Raw genomic sequence first — 23,918 nt, 5'->3', positions numbered from 1 at the left:
GATCCTCCGACCCCTCCTGCTGATCAATACTGCCCCATCTGACCACTTCTATTCCTGGCCACATCCCTGCAGAGTCAGCCCCCTTCCCCCCCCTGCCCTTTTCCGCTTGCCTCGCTGTGACCAGGCTGGCACAGCGGTGCAGGTTGCCAAGTCCAACTCATTTAAAGAGAGACACTCAGCGACAACACGTACAGGATATGGCCAAAGTGATGTTTGTGTGCGGTTACCACATGCAGCCGTTGTAGCTCACCACATAATTCAACATGAATATTATACACATATTAACAGCTGACAAGCACTCTGCGGCAGATCAAGGACATTTATGATTTATTTACAAGGTTCCCAGAGTAAAAAACGGAGTGACCCAAAAATGTAATGAGAACAGTGCATAAAAAGAGCCACGCTGACCCATATCCAATTAAAATATGGGGCAAGTACATAAAAAGATACAGTTAATCTGACAGTGTCTGCTTTTAAAAATTACCACACACACACACACACTCACACTGATGGACTTCTAAGGTGTCTTCTGTACTTGCTGGCTTTTATCTCTGACATCCTTCTCTGCATCATTTGCAACCTGGCACAAGAGAAAGAAAGACAAAGAGCAAACCATTTAACCAATGACACGTAATACAAACTCTATTTCACTGAGTCAACAGTATTAAAGACCAAAAAAGAACAATCTTAAAAGCCGTTTAAGTCAGCGTAACTGATGGTCACATTAAAATGAAAGTCATTTAGCATTCAGTGTCACCTCAGACTGCTAAAAAAACACTTGAGCTTTTGCCTATTAAGCATTTCAGAATCACTCCTAGAAGTTTAACTGAAAATTAACCTCAAACTTAAAAGCACTCATACTAAGTGGGATGTGAGAGGTATTCATTATGCTGGAAGACTGCATAACATTGCTCTTTTGCGCTGCAGAGGAGTAGAGATTTTGGTCACATGTTGGTTTCTCCTACAGCTCCGGCTTTATAAATATTAGTAGTAAAATGTGACATGCAGAAAATATTAGCACTTTATTATGTGTAGATTTTATATATATCGGCATTAATCGATTTATCAACCTAACATTGACGGTTGAGATTCACCTTTTTGAACATATTACAGTGGCTGGTGTTAGTTTGTGGTTCTCGCATCTGCAATTCACTTTCATAATTTTTTTCACGAGTCAGTGATTTGGATGTGTGACTGAATACTTTTGGCAATGTAGTGAATGTTATTTAATTATTCATAATGAAAGGTTCTTCTTTGGCACCAAGTGTGGAGAACAAAAGAAAGAAACGAGTTAACATCATTGAAACAAACTGTAAACAGTATCAGCCCTGAAATTCTTAATTGGTGCATCCCTGGACTGTAAGCTAGTAGATGATGATAATATAATGATATTAACATATGCAAACAGAAGCGCTCTGGTGTCTTCAGAAAAAGTCAACTGTTGAGTAAATGTATCACATGGTTGTTTTTAATTAAGTTGTAGAGTGCTCATACTGAGACGCCCAGCTGTGTGAACAGTTTGATTTATGAATCATCCACAACGGTCATCACTTTTTTAAAAGCTTCTCTATTTTACCTTTATTAGACAGGCACGTAAACAGGAAGACAGGAAACATGGAGATGGATGATTGTTTTTAATTTCTAGAGTGAATCTGCTCCTCAATAATATTTTGCCACCATTGTCTTACAATAAACTTATAATTGCAGATACATTTGGAGTGATTTGGGTTTTCTTTTTTTCTTTTTTTTTTTACATTTAGTCAAGATTTGGACTGAAGGTGGACCAACAAAGACAAAAACATCTGAAACTGAAGTAAAAGTGAATGTTATTGAAAAGCTGATAAACTAAAGTCCAACAAACAATGGAAAGAAAAGTGAAAAACACAAACTGGTAAACTGGTATCAGAACCAGAATCAGCTTTACTGACCAAATCTGTGTACACATGTCACAGTCTGGCTGCAAAGCTGACTGTGTGGAGTGAGGAGGCAGACCCATGAGCAACACGCAAAGAGACAAAACAAAACTTGAGCGTGACAAAAACAAGCCATTTATTAAGGCTGACAAAAAATGTACAAAACAAAAGGCAAAGATGAAACTAAACAATAACCTAAACTGGGTGAACTAAGATTAAAACATGAAAAAACCTTTAATGTTTGACAGACTAAATGCACACATGAGGTGAGCAGGAGAAGTGGAAACACATGAATGAACATAACAACATCACAGGGGGAGAGTAAAATTAAACACATTGAACATAGGAACACAAGACCTCTCCAAAATAAAACAGGAAACATAATGAGACGCAGACATGACAACAAGAACTTGACAACACAAGACACGCAGACATGAAACACATGAAGGGCAAGGGAGACTTAACACAGGGGTTGAAGACCTAGTCCTGGTAGAAATGAACTCAGAAAACCTTAGAAAAGAAATTAAACATCAAAATAAACTAAAACTCAAAATGCTGGGTCAACAGACCCAGGTTTGTGACAACACGTACAAGGAACTGGACTCTATTTCCAGAATCAGAATCAGACAGACTTTATTTATCCCCAAGGGGCAATTAAGAGATGAGGTAGAAGAGACTCATGGGAGGGAAAACAGATGATCTGACAAAGTGAAAGTCAAGTCTACACACACACACACACGCACACACACACACACACACACACACACACACACACACACACACACACACACACACACACACACACACACACACACACACAATGTTAAAAGCTAAAATAAATGATTGTGGAGCAAACAGAGAGGAACAAAATTAGGAAGTAAAACCAAAACAAGTGAGAAAACCCTTAAAGCAGGGGTCCCCAACTCCAGGCCTCGAGGGCCGGTGTCCTGCAGGTTTTAGATCTCACCCTGGGTCAACACACCTGGATCAAATGATTAGTTACCAGGTCTCTGAAGAACTGCAAGACATGTTGAGGAGGTAATTTAGCCATTTGAATCAGCTGAATCACAGACACATCTAAAAACTGCAGGACACCGGCCCTCGAGGCCTGGAGTTAGGGACCCCTGCCTTAAAGTAAAACAGGAAGCAACCACAAGAAGACAAAGGCTCTCATGAAAGGCATCAGTAAACCTTATGACAGAGAGAGTAATACAGAAGGCATGGGAAGAAAATAACAGAACAACTTCAAACTAAACCCGTATAGAAACCATACTAACCATAACTTAGCTATGTCACAACAAGAATTTTCAACCAAAGTAATGTTCCTCTGATCAATACGGACCCCATTCACTTCCCGGGAAAGTATCCTGATGGTGGAGAAGTGATTTTACTTAAAGGGCAGTTTTCCGCCAGGGGGATTCATCATATATTACTGCTCACATTATAGCATCCTACCACAGCTCTGTGCTGCAGCAGCAAAAACTGGAACCTAACAACGAGGCCCATTAGCAGCCTGTGTCATTATTTTTCCCCCTCACTGCAGAGGCCTAGCTTGCAACTCGAGTCCAGTTAGTTTGGGCCCTATAGCAACACTACACAAAGCAATTTGCTCCCAATGGCCACCCAGGATATTTCCAGTGCATTACAGAGTCAATCAGCATCAGCAAGTTAACTGGAAGGAGAGCAACACAGAGACAAAAGCGAGAGCCAGATGGAGAAGGAGATGGAGAACTGTCATCGCGTTACAGGTGACTACCGTGCTGGTCAAAGTGCTGAATGGGTAATAAAAGGGCATCGTAATGGAGTGGTAATGGCAATCTGGTCATTACACGAGGCTGAACCAGGGTCTCAGTTGGAGGAAAGAAGATGAGCCCACGCTGTGTCTGCATCAGTGAGTGACAGCCCCCACTGGAAGTGGTGTTAATATACTACCGGATATATTAGCTATTAGACATGGACACATTATGTCATGGCTGGTAATTATGTAGAGGTATTATTAGTTCTGTTGGTGGTCATATTGCTTCCTGGAAAATTACCTCTGTAGGTGGAGCTCTGTTAAATTAACATAGCACCCTTGAGTCTGTCCTGGGAGAATAGCACAACATCAAATAGAAGAGATTCTTTTTCTCTCTTATTTTAAATTGTAGCTTTATAGACAAAAATATTCCAGTTCACTGAAAACTGGTCTGTCACAGCTGAGCCATTTTTAGCCTGCTTTAGTAATCAAATGTTTTACAACTTAACCTGTTTAGAGGATATCCATCTACTTATGCCTACTGATTATGGACTAGGGTGGCTTAGATCATTTTTACTGTATATGAATGTTAATTGTGATGTGGTCACACATTAAACACATCGACATTAAACTGCTCCATCCTCACTCCCTCTGAGCTGCTAAGTGGACAGGGTTACCACCTTTTCTAGCAGAAGCCTTTAATTTACTTTATTACTGGCACTTTTTCCATGCAATCCTACTTTCAATGGCAGGATTAAATGATATTTCCAGTGTAGTGCAACTTGTCCATAATTTCTGTCAGTAACAAAGATAGTGTACCTATCAAGAGATACCACACGGAAGGCAGATGGGCAACAAATACAAGCTGCCAGATATTAGACATACCCATTTCTGTATTATGAGTTTTAGGTACCTGTGGATCCCTCTGGGATAGTTTTGCATGTAATGAGCTGCAGGTGAGCTTCTCTAATTGGCTGACTGAATAACTGTGTTAATGAATATATTCATAGTTTTCCATCTTGTGACCATCACAAAGCCCTGTAGACGAGCAAAACTGGGTAACAGTTTCAAGCCAAAACTCCAAAATTGTACAGTCCATTTTGTTATGTTTCAAATTATAAGTATATAGATTTTTTATTCAAAAAAAAAAAAAGCACAACCCCAATTTTTTTCAGCCAGTAAAATCATTTCTGCTAGTACCTTTCATATCATCATATAGCAAATCCCTCCATTTACAATGTTTTATTCTGGACGAGTCAATAAAAGCTGACTTTTGTGTTGTATTTTCAAGGTGCCTGACATATAATCGATTACTCTTACTCCTTTTATACACAGCAGCATATTCAGGACTCACTCCCCCCCAAACACAGACACACAGTTGCAGGTCCATACAAGGAATTAAACATCATGATCATATAATTTGGGGGAAATTAATAAGATTTTGGTATGAATAAAAAATCAGTCTCTCTGTGCCATCAGTCATCTTTATTTCCTCACTAATGCCTTGCTTCTTGCTTCCTGAGAACTTCTACTTTTACATCTTCGCTGCATACGACTCTGGATACTGTGGCTCCTCTGAAAAACAAAGCCTCATATCAGAATACTTGACTTCCTGGCATAACTCAACTGCGCTGTGATTTGGCGCTGTGTACATAAAATTGAACTGAATAGCACCAAATTACAACAACAGTCATCTCACGGCACTTTATATTGTAGGGTAAAGATCTACAATAATTATGAGCAAGCACCTAGTGACAGTGGGAAGGAGAAACTTCCTCCTAACAGGACAGAAACTGTAGCAGACTAGAGTCAGGGAGACGCAGCCGTATGACACGACTGGTTTGGCTTGAGGAAATTGCGTCAATGATATTTTAAAGAGGTTAACACAAATAGTTATGAGAATATAAAATTGCTTGTTCTACGAAAACTCAATAAAAACACTTTGATTATAAAATTGCTTGTTCTATAATTATTTTACATCTTTACACCACAGCTAACCTTAAGTGCTCTGGAGATGACGGGTTTGGTGCATTATGGCCACTGTGCTTGAACACCTTTCGAGCAGTGAAACAGTATCTAGTAGAAAGTCATCCAATTTAACAGTAGTGATTACCTATGCTGACAGGCCACTGTTAGTCTGTCACGTACTGGTGTGTGCTGAATGGAAGGAGAGGACCCAAATGCAGGACTGCTGAAAAAGTGCCCGACTTTATTGACTAAACTGAGAGGCTAAACATAAATGACTGAATGACGGGAAACAGGAGAGGAGTTGACGATAACGAGACAAGGAACTGAGAGAAACTGAGTGCTTAAATAACTTGATAATGAAGAGGACTGCAAACAACTGAATCTAATCAATGGGACAGAGGAAGTAAAATTAAACATAATGCACACTGACAAGAGACTAACACAATAAAACAGGAAGCAGGTATGGGGTCACTAAACAATGGCAAAAGGTCCAAAACTGAAAACACTGTGTGAACGACCCAGGAAGCCTGACACAGACAAATATAACTTCAGCTTCCTAACCTAAACACTGACAGCTCAGTAAAGTTTGTTTTCAATATTGTAGAAAACAGCACAAGATTTGAGACAAAGATTTGATGGGCTTTGACAAAGAGTTTAATTGCTTTCAAAAGCTTATTAATAAGTAATGAGATGGATTACTGTTTGCAGTTTCCATTTGCACTTTCAGGACAGCGTGACTGATCTGTATCACAGGAAAAGGCGTCATTTTCTGCTTTCTTATTGTTATTTTTTCTGTCTGTTTTTCAAACTGTTTATCACATCTCCATTAAGCTCCACAACCCCAAAATCTGTATGAATGATTAACAATAAAAAAAAAAATCCAAGCTGATTTTTTTTAAAAATGAACAGCTTGATAACATCTGCAACTCCATCTTAACTTAGTTTAATTTCCCTTCATAAATCAGAAGATTAATTTGAATTCACCTGGATTTTTCACATGCCTCAAAGCACTGGCTCTGTCTCTCACAGTTTGAGGAACAACATGTTTTGTTTTGCTTTTCACGTGTGGCTTTTACCTATAAAAATGTAAAAATAAAAACAGACAATGTCAGACTGACATAGAATAGTTGAAAAGAGCAAGGTGACCTATTCCCATTTCGTCTTGTATTTCTCTACTGTCCCATCAGGCCTTTCCTATTATAGACACTAATTAAAGTAAAAAGATCCTCGCTGTTGAGTGTGGCCTCAATCTTTTTTAAACACATGCTTGCAGCAACACATTTTGACATTGCATGTGTTGTCTATTAAAAGGTGATTGTTAATTAAAGACACTTAATGAGTGTTGGAACTGACAAAGTAGAACTTTGATGGCTGATGGCTCAGATAATTAGTGTTGGAGAGCATTACTCTAATAGGCTGTTATGGATCTTTTCTAAATAGATGTAAGACATGATAACACATGAGAGGATACTGTAGCGATGCACCACTAATTATGAGTAGGGGCCACTTTAATTGTTTTAAATACACCCAGACTTGATGCATTTACAAACAGAAAACATGAAGGTAGTACTTTTATTTTACTCCTGTGCTGTCTGCATGCAGGTGTCTGGCTGTGTTCAGGTTCAGCCAATAGCCTTGGGTTTCTTTGCTTAAGTCCTCCTTGCTGTGCTGTCAGACACCCCATGAGCTGTGTCAACCAATATTGTACCATTTTTCAAAAGGGAAACCCTGAGGTTCTTTGAAGGATGAAGGAAGAGGAAATCTACTGAGTCCCAAATTATTGATATTGTAGCTACAGGTAACTTTTGAAATAATATAGAAACTCTGAGTAAACAAAGCTGCTAGGCCTGATTTTTCAGGAAGAGTTGAAATCAATCACAAGTGCCAATGACAAGCAGGAAAAAGTTCTTTCAAATACTGGTTTGACTCAATTTAATGATCAAACATGGTCACTGTTATTCTAATAATGCAGTGTCATTTTAAGTGGGATCCCACAGGGATCTGGATTGGGACCACTTTTGTTCAACCTAACAAATAAATATATACAAAAAAAACCAATTTCTTTTTTTAAAATGAGACTTTCAGGCGCTCGACATTTGCTGTTACCAGTTACCAGAATCATTGTCAGTCGACACTCTGAGCATTGTTTAAACAAAAAACTAACTGTTATTATATTCAGAGATAACAAGGTTCAGATAACAAGTCAGTATAATAATCAACCCATCTACAATGTATTTATATCTCATAACCCTTGGCTACACAAAGTTATATATATTTGCTGATGACATAAAATTGTTCATTTCCGTGTCCCTAATGATAAAATTCCATAGACTCTCTTTAGAGACTGTGCAGGGCTTGTTATAGATGGTAAGCTGCACTTTCATAATGACATTTCTAATTTGATAATAAAGAAATATCAGAAGCTTCTTAGCCCTAATGTGATTTACAGTGCATTTTACACAAAGTTCTTTACTCCATTTCTCTCTTTTTGAACTAAAAAGCATTTATTGACCACAGAAATCTGCTCTCTGCTTGTTTCAGTTTTCTGTATTCAAATCAATTAAAGCTCTCCCAGTGTCCAAGACCCTTAATGGCTCTAAACAACATATCAGACCCACTTTCAGCCTCTAAGGTCTCAAGGCACTCATATCCTTCAGCATCCTAAAGCTTTAAGCCAAGGGTGTCAAACGTACGGCTTGTGGGCCACATCCAGCTGGGATAATTTCATATGTCAGTTATTAATGGCCTGTCAGTATGTGGGAGCTGAATCTTCAGCCCTGCTGAGAATCCATGCAGGCAGTGGTGGGACTTTATTTTGATGGGCACACCATGCAGCCAATCACATGCAAAGGCAGACTGGGATGATTATGTGAAAGAAGGAAGATGTTCCAAGACAGCAAGTGTAGTTGTATAGGCCAGGTACACAGAGAGACGGGGCAGCTGGATTTAAATGCAAGCATGTCAGAAAAAAGCAACAAAAGGAGCACAAATGTTAAATGAGCAGCATCCGGCTGCATTTTAATGATAGTGGAGACTGCAAAGCGGAGGAAAGCATTTATAAAATTAGGAGCTGGATAAAGTAATACCTGTTTCTATTTTCAGCCATTTTCCATTGTGGAGGACAAAAACGTTCATACTAATGTAGGCCTTAAATCTCATGTGTGTTTTCCCTCTTACTATTAAGTCCATTTTATGAAAACAAAACTAAATTTTAAAAATTCCTTCCTTGAAAAAGATTAAAGTTACAGCTCAGCATTGAATATTATTTCCTATAAACTAAATAAAAGTGTCTTTGAATGGCAGAGATGCAGAAATGTGTGCATGTAGCTCACCACAAACAAGCGCAAGCAGAAATTTTGGACTTTTAACTGTACTTTCACAAGTTTTACAGCTTTTCGTTCTGATAAAAACCTCAGTTATGGCCATTCATACTACACAAAGTAATTAAGCAATAAACAATTAACCTGTTGAACCCCAATGCCCCCGCTACCGGGGGCGAGAGGGAGAACATCTGGTTTAACGTGATGTAGCGCCTGATCTGTTATTTAAATATAGACATGTGTGGTATCCATAGAGACGTCAGGATCTCAGCTGAAAGCTCACAAAACGATTTCAACAACCACCAAACAGCTAAAGAAGCAAACGATTAAAGACAGATTCCTCAAAAAGATGTAAACACAAAGCACGGACCCACCCGTTCACCTGACGGCACAGACATGCCCTCAGGTGCTGAAAGCAGTTTCTAAAACCACAGGTTTCGTCTAGCTCTGACCAAAATTCACTGAACCTGCCAAAAAAGGACCTCTGGCAAGAAAGCCTAATTTCTGCTATTCAGTACTGAAGAAATTTCAACGTTCACAAATCATGCCAAATTACAAAAAGCATGTCTCTAATAAAACCTCCATAACTTCTGCTTTACAGTTTAAAACAAAACAACAACAAAAAAACTGGACTGAACTACAGAACCATGTGAAATGAGTTTGACACCTCTGCTTCAAGCAAATCAGGTTAAAAGATTTTATGAAAATTCTTCAAAAAAAAAACCCAGCTAATCTGAAACTTGCACAAGACCATGTGTCAGTTTGTAACATCTTTTTTGACTGTTTATGGCTTTTAGGATTTAAAGTATAGTATACAGTGTTGCTGATGTTGAAGTTATCTTCAATTAAAACCAACCTAGTTATTCATTTTGTTCTCTTTTTCAATATTTTTTTTTATATACTTGGAGTAAAAACTCCTAGTTGATTCAATATCAAAGGGCAGTGTTAAACCTGTACAGGAGTGTTTCAGCTGAACTTTAGAGCTATCTTTCACTAAGTGGTTTTTTGATCTTACAGAAGGAAGGAAAGAGATAAAAAGGTTGACCTTTGACATTAGCAGCCAGGTGCCATCTCTGCTAACCTGTCTGACCCGTGTGTTTAGTGATCCGCCTGAGTCAGATCTGGTTTCACTGCCCAACCACAGTCTAATTGTATGTCAGACACACAAGAGTGGACAGAGAATGAGAGCAGATCAGAGGAAATGAGACAGGATCTCTTAGTGCGTGCCAGTGAAAACTAATGGCAACGGAGCCAAAATGTCTCTGTTGCCATTAGAAAACCCTGCTGCACAAGTCTGTGGCTGGTTTTCTTTCACTTTAAACATGTCTACTTTTGTTTTTATAGAACATTTTTTCCAGTCAGCATATTTAAACACAAACTGCATGCCTATTTCATAACCTAAGTAACAACAGTTAAAACCCATTAACAACCCATTCTACAAAGTTGCAAGTTGACATTGCTATCAGCTTTGCCAGATATCCATCCATCCATCCATCCATTCGCTTCCGCTTATCCTTTTCAGGGTCGCGGGGGGTGCTGGAGCCTATCCCAGCTGTCTTAGGGCGAGAGGCGGGGTACACCCTGGACAGGTCGCCAATCTGTCGCAGGGCCAACACACAGGGACAGACAACCATTCGCACTCACATTCACTCGCACATTCACACCTAGTGGCAATTTGGATTATCCAATTAACCTATCCCCACAAGCTGCATGTCTTTGGACGGTGGGAGGAAGCCGGAGTACCCGGAGGGAACCCACGCAAACACGGGGAGAACATGCAAACTCCACACAGAAAGACCCCGGCCTGATGGTGGAATTGAACTCAGGACCTTCTTGCTGTGCGGCAACAGTGCTAACCACGGTGGCACGGTATCTTTGCCAGATAATGCATATCTAAAGGCTGTGACATTTTGTGATAGTTATACCTGCTAAACACCAGTATGCTAGCTTTGCTATTAAATAAGATGCACATGCTTTGCCTGCCTCACAGAGCAGCTATTTCAGCTGACATGTAACGCATTGTGAGTACCTGTCACAAATCTGATAAATCATACTCCTTTGTTATTTGCTGATTATGAGGGGGGTGTAATATTTATTTCTGTAGTTGAAAACAATTTCAAACTGCACAGTATTGATCTGACTGTCAGAAAGAGGTTAAAAAAAGGAATCGGGCCTCTGCACATCCTTCTTTGTACAACGTGCATGCAAAAACTGCAAATAACAGCAACATTAAGTAAACGTTAAAGAACAAGTATAAGACATTATTAAGTCATAGAGATTTTTGAACTGAATGTAGTTGCGTGATATCCACTTGAGGCTGGCTCCAAAAGCAAGCCAAACTCCACAGGTCCAATCTTACAGTAAAAAATAAACATGTTTGCTGCATAGTACAAAAATGATTTTGGTCTCTATGCATAATTCTTCCTTCTTAACAGCTTTATGGTGGGTGAATATTTATATAACATCCATCTGGATACTGGAGATAGAGGTATGGCTGCATGGACACACGGGTGTCCTGACACAAGGAGCTGCAGCCAGTTGCTGTTTGTCTCCTTTTTACTAATTTGAGAAACTCAACTGGAACTAAAAACTCATGTTTGTATTGTTGATGCCTTTGAGAATCTGTAAATATCTATTAAACATTATGGCATATTGTGAGACACCAACTGTCCAAGAAGTTTGTTTCTTCAGCTTTACTGAGTAATTAGTCTGCTACTTAATTGGTAACCAAGTAACAGTGATTAGCAGATATGTGTGTCTGTGCATTGCACCCATATAGTTTATAGATGCAGCTTGCTAATTATGTTTACTCGGGTTAGCTGATGACTTAGTACCTCACCCTTTCATCCAAGTACGGTCACTTCTAGCACCAAAAACTCAACATAACAGGAGCCAAATGCTGACATTGAGACTTCAAACTGTGGAGTCCAGAAACAAACAGGATGATGGTGGTTACATCTTTTATATGTGTTCATAAGGAAGTAATGACACTGACCTTTAATTTACATAACATGAACAAATGGGCATTGATTTATTGTGGAACATTAGTCAGCTTCCCTTTCACTGCACACCAAGATGAAAATGCCATATAGATTAAAAAAGAAAGAGGAGGAAGAAGAGAAGCACTGCTTATGAAACATACTGTACAGCAGTCAACAACAGCTGGTCTCTGGGTGTTTTTTAATGTACAACAATACATTTACATTTGATAACCCATGGTCTCACACACACACGCACACGCACACAGTTCTGAAAATGCATCCGCGTGTGTAGAAACATTTGCACATAAAACTCTCTGAAGTCAGCACATTTGTAGATGGTAAACAAGCCTCCGAGCTTCTTTGCCATGCTGGTCAGGCTTTAGGCATTACTAGCGTACACAAGATTTCCTCCACCCACACACACACACAACCACACAGCTGTAAACATTAGCAATATTTTCCCATTTCCTCTGCAAGGCAGGCAGGAGAGCAGTAGATCTTCAGCCCTTCACCGGTAATAATCTCCTTTACACTTCACCGTGCCAGGGAGATGAATCGTGGTGGATGGGGTCACAGTGTTTGTGTGTGTGTGTGTGTGTGAGAGAGAGAGAGCGAGAGAGAGAGAGAGAGAGAGAGAGAGAGAGAGAGAGAGAGAGAGAGAGAGAGAGAGAGAGACAGAAGGGGGCTCTGATGTACCATGCGAAGGCTGCCCTTTATGGTCTTTGCATGTGGGGTGCAGACAGAGGCCAAGGGCCTTACAGATACAGCCTGTGGAGGTGCTGAGCTGTTTTCACTGATGCATATGAGGTCACTGTTTTGTGTAAAGACCTCTAATTTTCCAAACAGCTTTAGGTCACCTTTTACGGCTGATATACATATTGTACTTTCAGTTGATATAGGAGCAATAATTATCTTAGATTATGCTATGTTTTGCTGTCATAATGTGTTTTCTCGTATCAACAACACAGACATCCTTCCTTCCTGTGGACATGCCACAGAAATATCCATCCAAAGAGGCTGATGCCGTCCCAGCTGTGATTGGGGAGAAGCTACAAACAGAGTGGTACCTCTAAGGCTCAATTACTAACATTAACAGTACTTCTATAAAATCTGCGTACAGTATGCAAAGTATAAACTTCTTGGTGGATATGGTTACTTCATGCATTTCTTAATATTCTGTGTATTTTTTGATTAATGAAACAAAAATATAAAATAAGTATTTCTTTAATGAGCTGCTGGCTGTAGTTTCCTATTTATTATTTATTTCATACCACGAGCACACTTTCAAACTATTACTTTACAAAAGTACCAAGAAACCAAAATTATTGATGCATGTGCTCCCATATGTCTCATACATTAATGAAATAGTCAATTTGTATTGTTGCTACACTGAGAGTTGAATTACTGCTTTTTTCCTCTTGTCGTATTTTACTATGATTATTTTCAGCTGCATGGGACAATCATAACGTTAAATTAGCGAACCAGACATTTGCTTGCTGTACATCAGAGAGAGAAGCTAGACTCACACATAAGATCTTCACCTTGAGCCCTAATCACTAATGCATAATGGCATCAGACACTTAACCCACGTCACCTGTGTGGGTATCTGGAGTGTTTGGGTGGTTGAGTTCACAAAGGGCTCTAAAGGCAATAAAAATGAGCGATGTTGACCCACCATCATGACATAAAAAAAGCCCCACTTCCAGTGTTTTGCTTTGCATCTATTCTGACAGTTTTTACTTTGTTTGGCCTTTTCTTGTTAAACCTTTCACTGACCTTTCCAAGTAAACATTCTGCTAGGAAAAACAGAACTGAGCAGTTTGATACCACAAATACTTCACAAAAGTCCAGCGACAGACAATAAATAACTAAACTGCTTTTTTAACTGAGGAATTTATTTCCTATTTGTTTTGTCTGCGTAACCAGTGTGTTTCTGTGTTGTGTCTGACGATGAAAGGTAAAAAGAAAGAAAGACCTCCAAGTAATTAACTCGCTCCAGCTTCTACAACCAAGTCAGGAAGAGGGTTAGCTCAACCCAACAACTTCCAAGCTAGCAAGAATTATCCATTCATACTAGCATTGACGGTGCCTAGAACACATATGTGGCGCACAAGTACTACACATTTATAGCATCTAGCAAAGACAGGCATACTGATGACAATAACTGCACTAAAAACACACAATCAGAAACATCAGGGTGGCTAAATATACAGTATATGTGTGTTATACAGTGTTGGAAAAGAAATGACACCAACCTCTCCCACAGGGGAATGGTAGATATGGGGAGAGGCCAAAGGGGTACTCTGGAACTTATAGGGGTGCACCACAGAAGAAGAGGAAAAGGATGAGGAGGGGCTCTAACTGATAATGAACATAACTACAGGCTTGGCAGTCCGAAAAGTCAGGTATAAAAGGAACGGTTTGGGGTCTAGAACCCATTTTGTGTAATTATAACAATATGTAATTTATGGCCCAGTTACATCTGTACCATAATGACTTTACAAACCATGAACAACATGAGTGTGTTAAGTGCTGGATGCATTACATGGACACAGTGTCAGTTTTGTGCCTGAAATGTGTACACAGGTTTAGGGGAAGAGAGCATTCAAATGAATCATACGAAGTGATTTACTAAGATTCATAGCATGCAATTTACTGCAGACTGCACGTGTCTTATACTGGAACTTTCTTGCTTTGCATAATAATGGCAGTAATTCCTACACAGTTGTGCAGTGTTGTTGTTAAAGGTCTTAAATTAAAGCTCAGTCTGCACCTCATTTACATTCTGATTGTTTTGATTCAATCCATCCAAGACAAGATTACCCAAAAAAGTGTTACTGTCCCAAAACTTATCCATGACTGTACCATACCAAAATATGCTTTCTGTATGGTGAAAATGTATTTTCACTTTTATGAGTAATTTATGACAGAACTAAAGTTTTGTATCTGTGTTGTTTTAATGAATCCTGAGGTGTCCCTTAAGCAGTATACATGACCTTGGATATGATTCTTGACTATTTTATCTCATGTATCTTTATTCATTTAAGCACATTATGTAAGTATACATATTAATATCCCAGTCCAGAGGACATATATGAATGTGGAGCTGTTCAGTTTGTTGATCGCTCCGTCTTTGTGCCATTTCAGTGTTTACACATTTAGAAAACATCACAAGAATATGTAAATCTCATGCTCACATTCAATTAAAATTCAAACAGCTTCACAAAAGTGCAATAAATAACTACAAAAGCTGTCATTTACCGCAAGACAGCGCCTACCTTGAGCTCTTTCCCTACACTATCCTATGTTTTGTTTTGTTTTTTTGGGGGAGTGGCAGTATGACCACATTCACGTGTCACTGATGGGCAAGTCTCTCAGGAAAGTGAATTACAGAAAGTGTGTGTAGGTATTAAGCACTGCTGCCTATGAATCCGTCACTATGAAAGCTGAGATTGTGCAATCGAAGTGCAGCAAGGTCGATTTTCATCTGAAGTTTGAATGAGATCAATGTGCACTGTAAAAGAGTTTATGTGCAGATACATGATTCATGTGTGGAGACATATATTCTATTTAAAACCTTTAAAAATAAAAACATCAAGGTTCAGCCTTTTACTTTAGGTTCTTTCACTTTAAGAAAAGTCAAGATTTTTTACAGCTTCATCGGTTTTCACCTTTAACTGCTCAGACCTCTTGTATCTATAGTCAGCCTCACATTCTTAGGCTCAGTGGTTCCCAAGCCAGCCAAGAGTCATAGGGCCAGATCTGGGGATTGTGGGTAATCTCCAAAATAGTGCTGACAGGTGTGATTAGTTTTACAGGTGATTTACAGTTGTATTCTTTACAAACACAGGTGCAGTCAGTTCATTTCAATATCAAGTGCAAAAAATAAGACATGCGTATCACATTCTGATTCAGTAAAAGGACTAGATGTTACAATCCCTGACTAGGGAGGGGTACCGGTATCCGGTGCCATGATGGCACCGGTTCTGACATAAACGGTAGTAACCAGACCGAAAAGCAGCGCACATTTCGGTGCTTTATTTCGGTGCTTTTTTTCCCCTGAGATGTCGTACACTTTGGATTCTAGCCAATCATTTTACCTTTGCAAGTGTAGTAGGCGGGCCCAGGTACGTACGTTCTTTAGAGCAGATTAAAAATGTCCAAAGCGAAGCGGTCAAAAGTCTGGCTGTACTTCACAGCAAAAGATGCAAACTCAGCAGCCTGCAACAAGTGCTTTAAGGTGATGCTGTGCAAAGGAGGTAACCCCTCGAATCTGATGAAACACCTGGCGACGTATAGCATTTTGTTAAAAGCCGAGAAATGCATCGTATTTGATAGCTTGCTGCGAGACCTCACACCGAGCACATCTACTGCAGGTGGGTTGCCTGTTATCGGACCGGGAGTTAGCAACATCAGAATCAGAATCAGAATCAGAATACTTTATTGATCCCTGGGGGAAATTATTTTTTGTTACAGTGCTCCATTTTAAACCAACATTAAGACAAGACAGACAATACGCTAACTAAGAATAGTACAATATATACATATATATACATACATACATACATAAGTCACTCATAAATAAATAGTTGGAAAAGAAACATGTGTAGTTGTAGCAGCAAACAGTGTGTTAAGTGGATGCGTTGTACAGGGAGATGGCCACAGGCAGGAATGATTTCCTGTGTCGTTCAGTGGTGCTTTTCGGTAATCTCAGTCTCTCACTGAACGTGCTCCTGTGACTGACCAACATGTCATGGAGTGGGTGGGAGGTGTTATCCAACATTGTCTTTATCTTGGACAGCATCCGCCTCTCCGACACCACCTTGAGGGAGTCCAGCTCCATCCCCACAACATTGCTGGCCTTACGGATCAGTTTATTAAGTCTGTTGGCATCTGCGACCCTCAGCCTGCTCCCCCAGCATGCAACAGCATAGAGGATCGCACTGGCCACAACAGACTCATAGAAAATCCTCAGCATTTTCTGGCAGATGTTGAAGGACCTCAGTCGCCTCAAAAAATAGAGACGACTCTGGCCCTTCCTGTAAAGTGCTGTGGTGTTTTTAGCCCAGTCCAGTTTATTGTCAATGTGTACTCCAAGGTATTTATAGTCCTCCACAATGTCAACACTGACCCCCTGGATTGAAACAGGGGTCAAGTGTTTCCTGGTCTTCCTGAAGTCCACGATCAGTTCCTTGGTCTTTGCCACGTTGAGCTGCATCCCCCAAGAACCCGAAGAATAGAGTCCTGGCCCCTAGCCCTGCCAGTGTAGCAGAAATGATGACGGGTGATGATGGCAGCAGCAGCCGTTCTTCTCTGCGTGAGGAGCTTAATGTTGTTCGTGTGTAATTTACATTGAGTAGGCTAACCACGTTATTAAATTAATGCATGTAAGGTGAACTAGCAAACATCATCATAGCTACATGCGGCTGTCTTCTTGTTTGATGGCAGATACTCCCTTCACCCTGGCCAAAAAGGCTAAAATGACCAAAGAAAAAGTGGAAAACAGTTAAACATGAGAGGTTTTTGGACAAAGTTTGTGTTTTTTCCATTGATTAAGCACTGCTTCCAGCCAAGAACTTTACCAGGGGGACACATCATTGTGTACCTCAACTTTCAGTCTTTTACCCAACCTAATCTGCCAATTTTTTCTTTCGTGGTTAGGTTTAGGGATTAGAGATCTGATCTACATTATCATATTAAAATTTGGGACACATCGTCAGTAGTGGGCCTTGGATTCATCGGGTGTTTTGGCCATTATCACTAGACACCCTCATCTAAGGAGGCCCTGCCAGGGTTGATCAGGCCCCGGAGTGTCACTGGTTTATGTTAAATTGTTATTTCTCTTTTTCTTTCTTCTGTTTAGTTTCTACAGTTAATTTTCACTGCAACTGAGAAGTAATACTTACCTCTTTAACATTTATGGAGCCTCACTTCTTCAAAGGGATAGAAAAGGTGATAGAGAGAAGTAAGACAAAAGGGACAAGATAGGAGAGAGCAGAGAGGAGAGCTGGAAGGGAGCCCCCCGATCTGGCATCCCCCACCTCCCTCACACCTCACAAATGTTTGTAACTCAGGTTGTGCGCTTGATTTAAATTCTCTCTTCACTATATTTTGCATCTTGAGAAACAAAATCCCAGAGTTCCTACATTTTACATGCGATCCTGTCACATTTTTCTCTTTGTAAATAATTACAGTACTTTTTTTAAGCCAATACACCTAGCCCATAATCTCCCCAGCATGTCCTGGGTCTGTCCCGGAAGCCTAGACCCCCTCAGCTGACTCCTGTCAATGTGGAGGAGCAGCTCTTCTCTGAGCTCTTCTCTCTGCCTCCAAGGCTTAGAACTTGAACCCTTTGGAGTGTCAGCTGTCTCTTTATTACAGAGATTTGGTAAAGTGTACTCTCCCCCAATCATGAACAACATCCTGATAAATTCCTCGTCTTGGGGCAGCACCTCTTCTCCAGCATTGCACTCTTTTCTGGCTGCTGAAAAGAGTGCAAGAGTTTTCATTTTTTTATCTCATATTTATAAAATCATTGGAATAGTCTTACTCTCACTAGTCTGAACTAGTTTCCGTTAAGAAGAAGTCAATTAAAAAAGTATTTACTGGTCACACCCATGAAGTATCCAGATGAAAGAGAGGAGAGGATGATTGACAGGTATCCCGTGATAATATAGAACTTGGAGTATGTGAGATGATGCACTTTCAGGCCTCAGCTCAACACTGTGACGTTAGCAGTAACCTGACTGATAAGGACATGGCAGTGTGACAGAGAATGGGACACCTGGCACTGAGCCGGTCCCCAGGAGATGCTTGCTACCTACGCACAACGCTGACCGACTTATGGAGGGGGGAAGAAAAAATGTAGAAGCACCAAAATTTATGGCTGACATCTGCGGTGTGGTGACAGGCCACAAGTCAAGATCAGAGGCTGAGTTTGTAAGAACTCATGCCTTCATGATTCAAAATGACATCAACAGCACATTAGGAGCTGACATTTTTACCAAATATTTATGACAGAAACTTAGAGGAGCAGACTTTGCACACTGCAAATGCATCAGCTGTGCATAAAACATAATGTTGCAGATTAAACTTCTCATATATAAGTTTACGGTTATCATTAATTGGATTATGCTATACAGAAATAAGTTTTTAATGAAGACGTTTTCAAGTGGGGCGATAAAAAGGAGGCTGCACCTACGGGATAAATAAGGATGCACTGGCCAAGGCAGTAAGATATAAATATAAATGAGCATGCAGATGATGCAATTCGAATTTCAGCCAATGGTTTAAAGCTGGAATACTGATGCAGTGGTGGAGGCAATGCACAAGGATCCACAGAAATGTGCCAGTGAAAAGCAGCAAAGACGGAGCTCAGAGTGTGAGAGAAACACAGCCTGTGCAGAACACATTTAACTTGATGCCCAAACTGAAACACTGAATCTTTTTGGACTGTTTAAATTGTGGCATTTCTTTATCAAATGTGCCTCATGTCAGTCACAACCATGTGAAAAAAGTAGTTAATGTCACCATCTGATCTCTTTTAGCATTTGTACTTTTTGTAACTAATGTTTTTCATGCTTTGAATTTAGTAACACAAAAGTGATTTTGTTACAAATTATTCTCTGGTGCTTTTTCTTTCTCTGTGCTCTCGCTCGGTTTTTGTTTATCTAGCATTTGCAGTCGATAATGAAACACTGTCGGCACTCCTTTGAAAACAATGGATCCTAATGAGATTATCCTGAAATCAGCTCAACAGTAGTATTAGTAATAGTACAATAGGTGTTATGTTGGTCTACTGCTATTAGCAACATGTAAAGGCATTGTTAGCAGCAGAGACCACAGACTGATTTTGGCAGTGTTAACATCAACAGCTTGCCTGCTGAAGCCCACTGGCTCCTTTCCAAAAAGAAATTATTTACAAAAAAAGGAATATTCTCTCCTTTTCAGCCAGTGGAAGAGCGAACAGGAACAGAGCGCTATTGTGACGGCTAATAAAAGCTGACAGTGTGTTTAAATTCTGCTCAGGATTCAATAACTTACACTACATCTCCATACCTAGCCTGACTCATTTGGCTGAACTGTCCCTACCACATGTGCAGCTTCTTGACTAATCAGTCAAAGAGAATCAGTGAACAGCAAGAAGTTCAGTTACAGTCCTTCCATTTGCTGTCCATCTGTCTCTATGGTTTCTGCTCTACAGCAGCTGCTTGCCAATAGCTGACAATCGCTTTGAAGAGATGCTCCTTCATACTGAATTCTGATTGGGCCAGTGCACAGTGTGATATGATTCACTGCCTTTCCTGACAGCTGTGTACCAGAGTGAGAAGGTGATGAACAGGAGGCAGAGTTATAGAGACGACTGAAGCTGGAGAAATGAAGAAGAGGAAGGCAAAGATAATAGGGAAAAAAGTCATCTGAACGGTGGACAAAATTGGATGTGGAGAAAAAAGGAGGGAGAAAGAAAAAAATAAGATTGAAAGGCAGAAGAGGAAAAAGTTAGAAAGAAAAAAGAAATGTACAGTAGAAAGATAAAGAGACAGGATGGGCAGAGGTGCAGGTGTGACATTAAACGTCAGGTTTTAGCTGCTGAGCCTTGACACTGAATCCAAGATAAGAAGGGGGAGAAAAGATGAAGTATCCATCTGTTACATCCTGTCAGTGAAGAGAACTGACATAACATAACATGCATACAGTGCACCTATAACAATCAGCCCTACTGCCACATAGCTACATTTTCTGTAGTTTAACAAACGCTAAAACGATCAAGCACATTACTCCTATTCTCAAGCTTTTCTGTGTCCCAAAGGATAGATTTAAAAATATTTCTACTAGTTTACAAATCACTAAAAGGGCCGAGCTACATTTCAAATCTTCTTTTGCCTTACGAAACATCCTGAACTCTCAGGTCAGCAGGAACTGTGTGTTGCCAGAATTAGAACAAAAGAAAGTGAAGCAGCCTCTAGATTTGATGGTCCTCACCTGTGGAACAAGCTCCCTGAGATCAGCTAAAACTAAATCTTTATTAGACTTATCAATAAACCATGTCTGCAACCTCCTCTTAACCTTATATTAATTTCTAATGGGTGTTTTTCTGTGGTTACACACGGTATATTGTATATTGTTGTTGTTACATTTCTGTCATCACTGCCTGTGCATGCTTTACTTAACAACATGCACAGATATATTGTTTATACATTGTAACTGTCTCTTTGCATTCCTCTTTCTAGCCCTCTGCATTACCCTGTGTCTAAATAATGCTATTCAGATAAATTTGACTTGACTGTGACAAGCTGTCTTTCATAAATTCATGAACGTAGAGTAGATGACGCTTGCATGCATGTGTGTGACATTTGACTTTGAAATCAAATACCAACATAGCTGATTCACTGCTCATCTCGTCAACAAATCACACCCTTGCCTCTTGCCTGGAGTAAAACACCATATTACTCTGATGCAAATCAGCTGCAGTGGGCGTGATGCATGGAACAGGATCTCTTTAGGAAACTTGCAGGCAATACAAGCCGCCGCTACTCATGTTGATCTACTCTGCACCAACAAGCACATTCTGGCTTATGAATGGCCTGTGAGACGGAGCATTACAGTGGGCTGCAGTGAAAGAGCCTGTGGGTTCTTTATAGTGACTAATGTGTGTGTGACTGAGCAAGTGGGGTTAGTGCGTGTGTGTGCATATAAGCTGAAGCTTTTTCCCACGGTGAAGTGTAAGCATGACGGCATATTGCAAGATAAATAAATAGGAAAGCCCATACTCATGAGCTCAAACACATACCTGCAGTGGGAACCTCAGGGGAAATGTGGGAAATGTGAGTGAAGAGCCACACGTGGGCGAGAGGGGATAATGGCACCGTGGGATGTCAATATGAGAGGCTGATGCTGCAGATCAGAACGTGATTATTTCAGAGGCTTCAAACTATATTTCCTCAGAGGTTATAATGAGTGTACATGGGCATAAGTGTGTGCATATGTTATAGAAGAGTTTAAAGTCAAGTGTGCGTGTATGTGGGTAAATATGACAGAAAGAGTGAAAGGGGACAGAAACACCGGCCTGAAGTCCTACCACTGCAGCACCTCATCATAATGATGACTTACCAACAAAAAGTTTAGTGTCAATGCATCTGATGTAATATGATGTGTGCATCCGATCTGATATGACACACACTGGGTACTTATGCAAACTTATGCAAAACTGCAAAGAGCTGTAAAGTGGGAGAGTCAGTAATTAAAAAAACAAAACAACAACACAGAGGCGTGGATGTCCCGTCTCCTCTCTTGGAGAATCTCCTAATGCTCTGAATCCAGTTAATTTATCTTTTACTTAGTCAGTGGTAGTTTTCAGCTGTGCTTAGAGGATTAATAAAAAGTTGGAATGGATCTGGATGTTGGCCCTGAATCTAGTTTGGTTGAAGATCTCTTCCTGTTACAAAAAGAGGTTTTTCCCTCCTACTGTTGCCAAATCTTACTGATTTGGTGTTTCTCTCTAAAACTGTTGGGCCTTCAAATATAAGTGCTTCTTGTGAACTGGCGGCACTACATAAATAGAATTCAAAGGGTCATCCAACACAAAAGCAAACTTTAAAAAAACACCTCTGGCAGATGTTTGATGAGGAGGTATCAGTGTGTGTGACATGCTAGCACGGTATAGATTTTCAAACCAGTCTTTAGTTTGTTAAACAAAAGAAAATTAAGTGCAAAGATTTTCACAGGCAACTAAGTGCCTCAGCAATCCTGTATCAACAACAGCTCCACAGCTGCTAAAAGCCCCGAGTGACTTCGGAGTTCTTTATGAACCACAACACGAAATTACTTTTCAATCAATTTATTTATACAGCACAGTTCATATAACGAAAGTTAATAAACTAAATAAAAATCCAAGAATTACAAGAGAAACACAAAATAGAAGAACTATACACTTCATTAAAAAATAGAAAAGAGCCAAAAAGGTATTATTAAAATTTTTATTAGTCCAAAAGAAACTAATAAAGCGAAATAAAAAACTGGTGCACTCATTAAAAGCTAAATTAAAACAAAGGTTTTATGACTTAAATCTGTTTAAATCATCCAGAGCTATTTAAAGCTTGAAAAACAACAAACAAGCCTCAAAGTTTACGCTAAAATGTTGTCATACTCAGGAAACGATGGGTTAAATGGTGGCTCAGCTCATTTTTGCCCCAACATTGGTTGGAAGGTTTAATAAAGCTACTGCTCTCTGAACGAAAGCACTGAACACTTGAACATAAATGGCTGGACTTTAACGTCCTTATCATGGACCAGCAGGCACCCTAGTGAACACACAACTCAATAGTTTAGATGGTCTTTTTGCCTCATAACTTTTGCACTGTCCACTTCCTGCTGTGACAAAACAAATTTCCCACGTGTGGGACTAATAAAGGTTATCTTATCTTATCTTATCTTATCTTATCTTATCTTAACACAACAGTTCAATGTTATGCAACAAAGCTAAGGTGGGAATCTCATTAATGCCCAAAACGTCCACGTCGGTGGGAAAGGCTTCTGAGAGAATTAATCCCACTCTTGACGAAGCCGACCATCACTGCTGACTAAAGCACCTTACAAGTGGGAGCGCAGCGGTCTGCTGCCAGCAACGATGGAGCCACTAAGCGGGGTGGACTTCACATAATAGCCACTCAATGAAAACAAAAGCCTTGGCCCTGTCAGCTGAGCCTCTCTCCCCCTCGCAGGAAAATCAAATAACCCCCAGTATCTCGTCTGCCTCGTCCAAGGCTGATACGTCCTTATTACAATGGATCGTCCTCAATTGATTTGTCTTTAGAAGCCTCAGGGAAAAAAAGGCCCAATTGATTTTATAGTTTACAGGGAGGCCATGTGAGAAGTTTGATGGTGAAGACACCTGCTTGGGGTAAAAACACACAGGTGTGATGCTGGTGTGGATGGCTGTGTTGGCGCCAAGGCTTCTATTGGATGTAAACAAGGCAATTTGTCCGATGCTGCAGCAGAGCAC

General features: G+C 40.1%; 1 protein-coding gene across 1 annotated transcript in view; it reads right to left on the bottom strand.

Moving 5' to 3' along the window:
- Positions 1-526: 526 nt before the first annotated feature.
- The window catches only part of LOC146631215 (endonuclease V-like), a 69,872-nt gene continuing 46,480 nt past the window's right edge, over positions 527-23,918 (bottom strand). Inside the window, exon 11 of the mRNA XM_085356437.1 lies at positions 527-580. The gene's annotated coding sequence lies outside the window, so the exon portion shown is untranslated. The remainder of the gene's footprint in view (positions 581-23,918) is intronic.

The sequence above is a fragment of the Diplotaxodon limnothrissa genome, linkage group LG6 (genome assembly GCF_057381915.1).
Source record: "Diplotaxodon limnothrissa isolate DT_005_m linkage group LG6, D_limnothrissa_male_GT1.1, whole genome shotgun sequence".
Classification (NCBI taxonomy): Eukaryota; Metazoa; Chordata; class Actinopteri; order Cichliformes; family Cichlidae; genus Diplotaxodon; species Diplotaxodon limnothrissa.
This window is presented reverse-complemented; position numbering and strand designations above follow the sequence as displayed.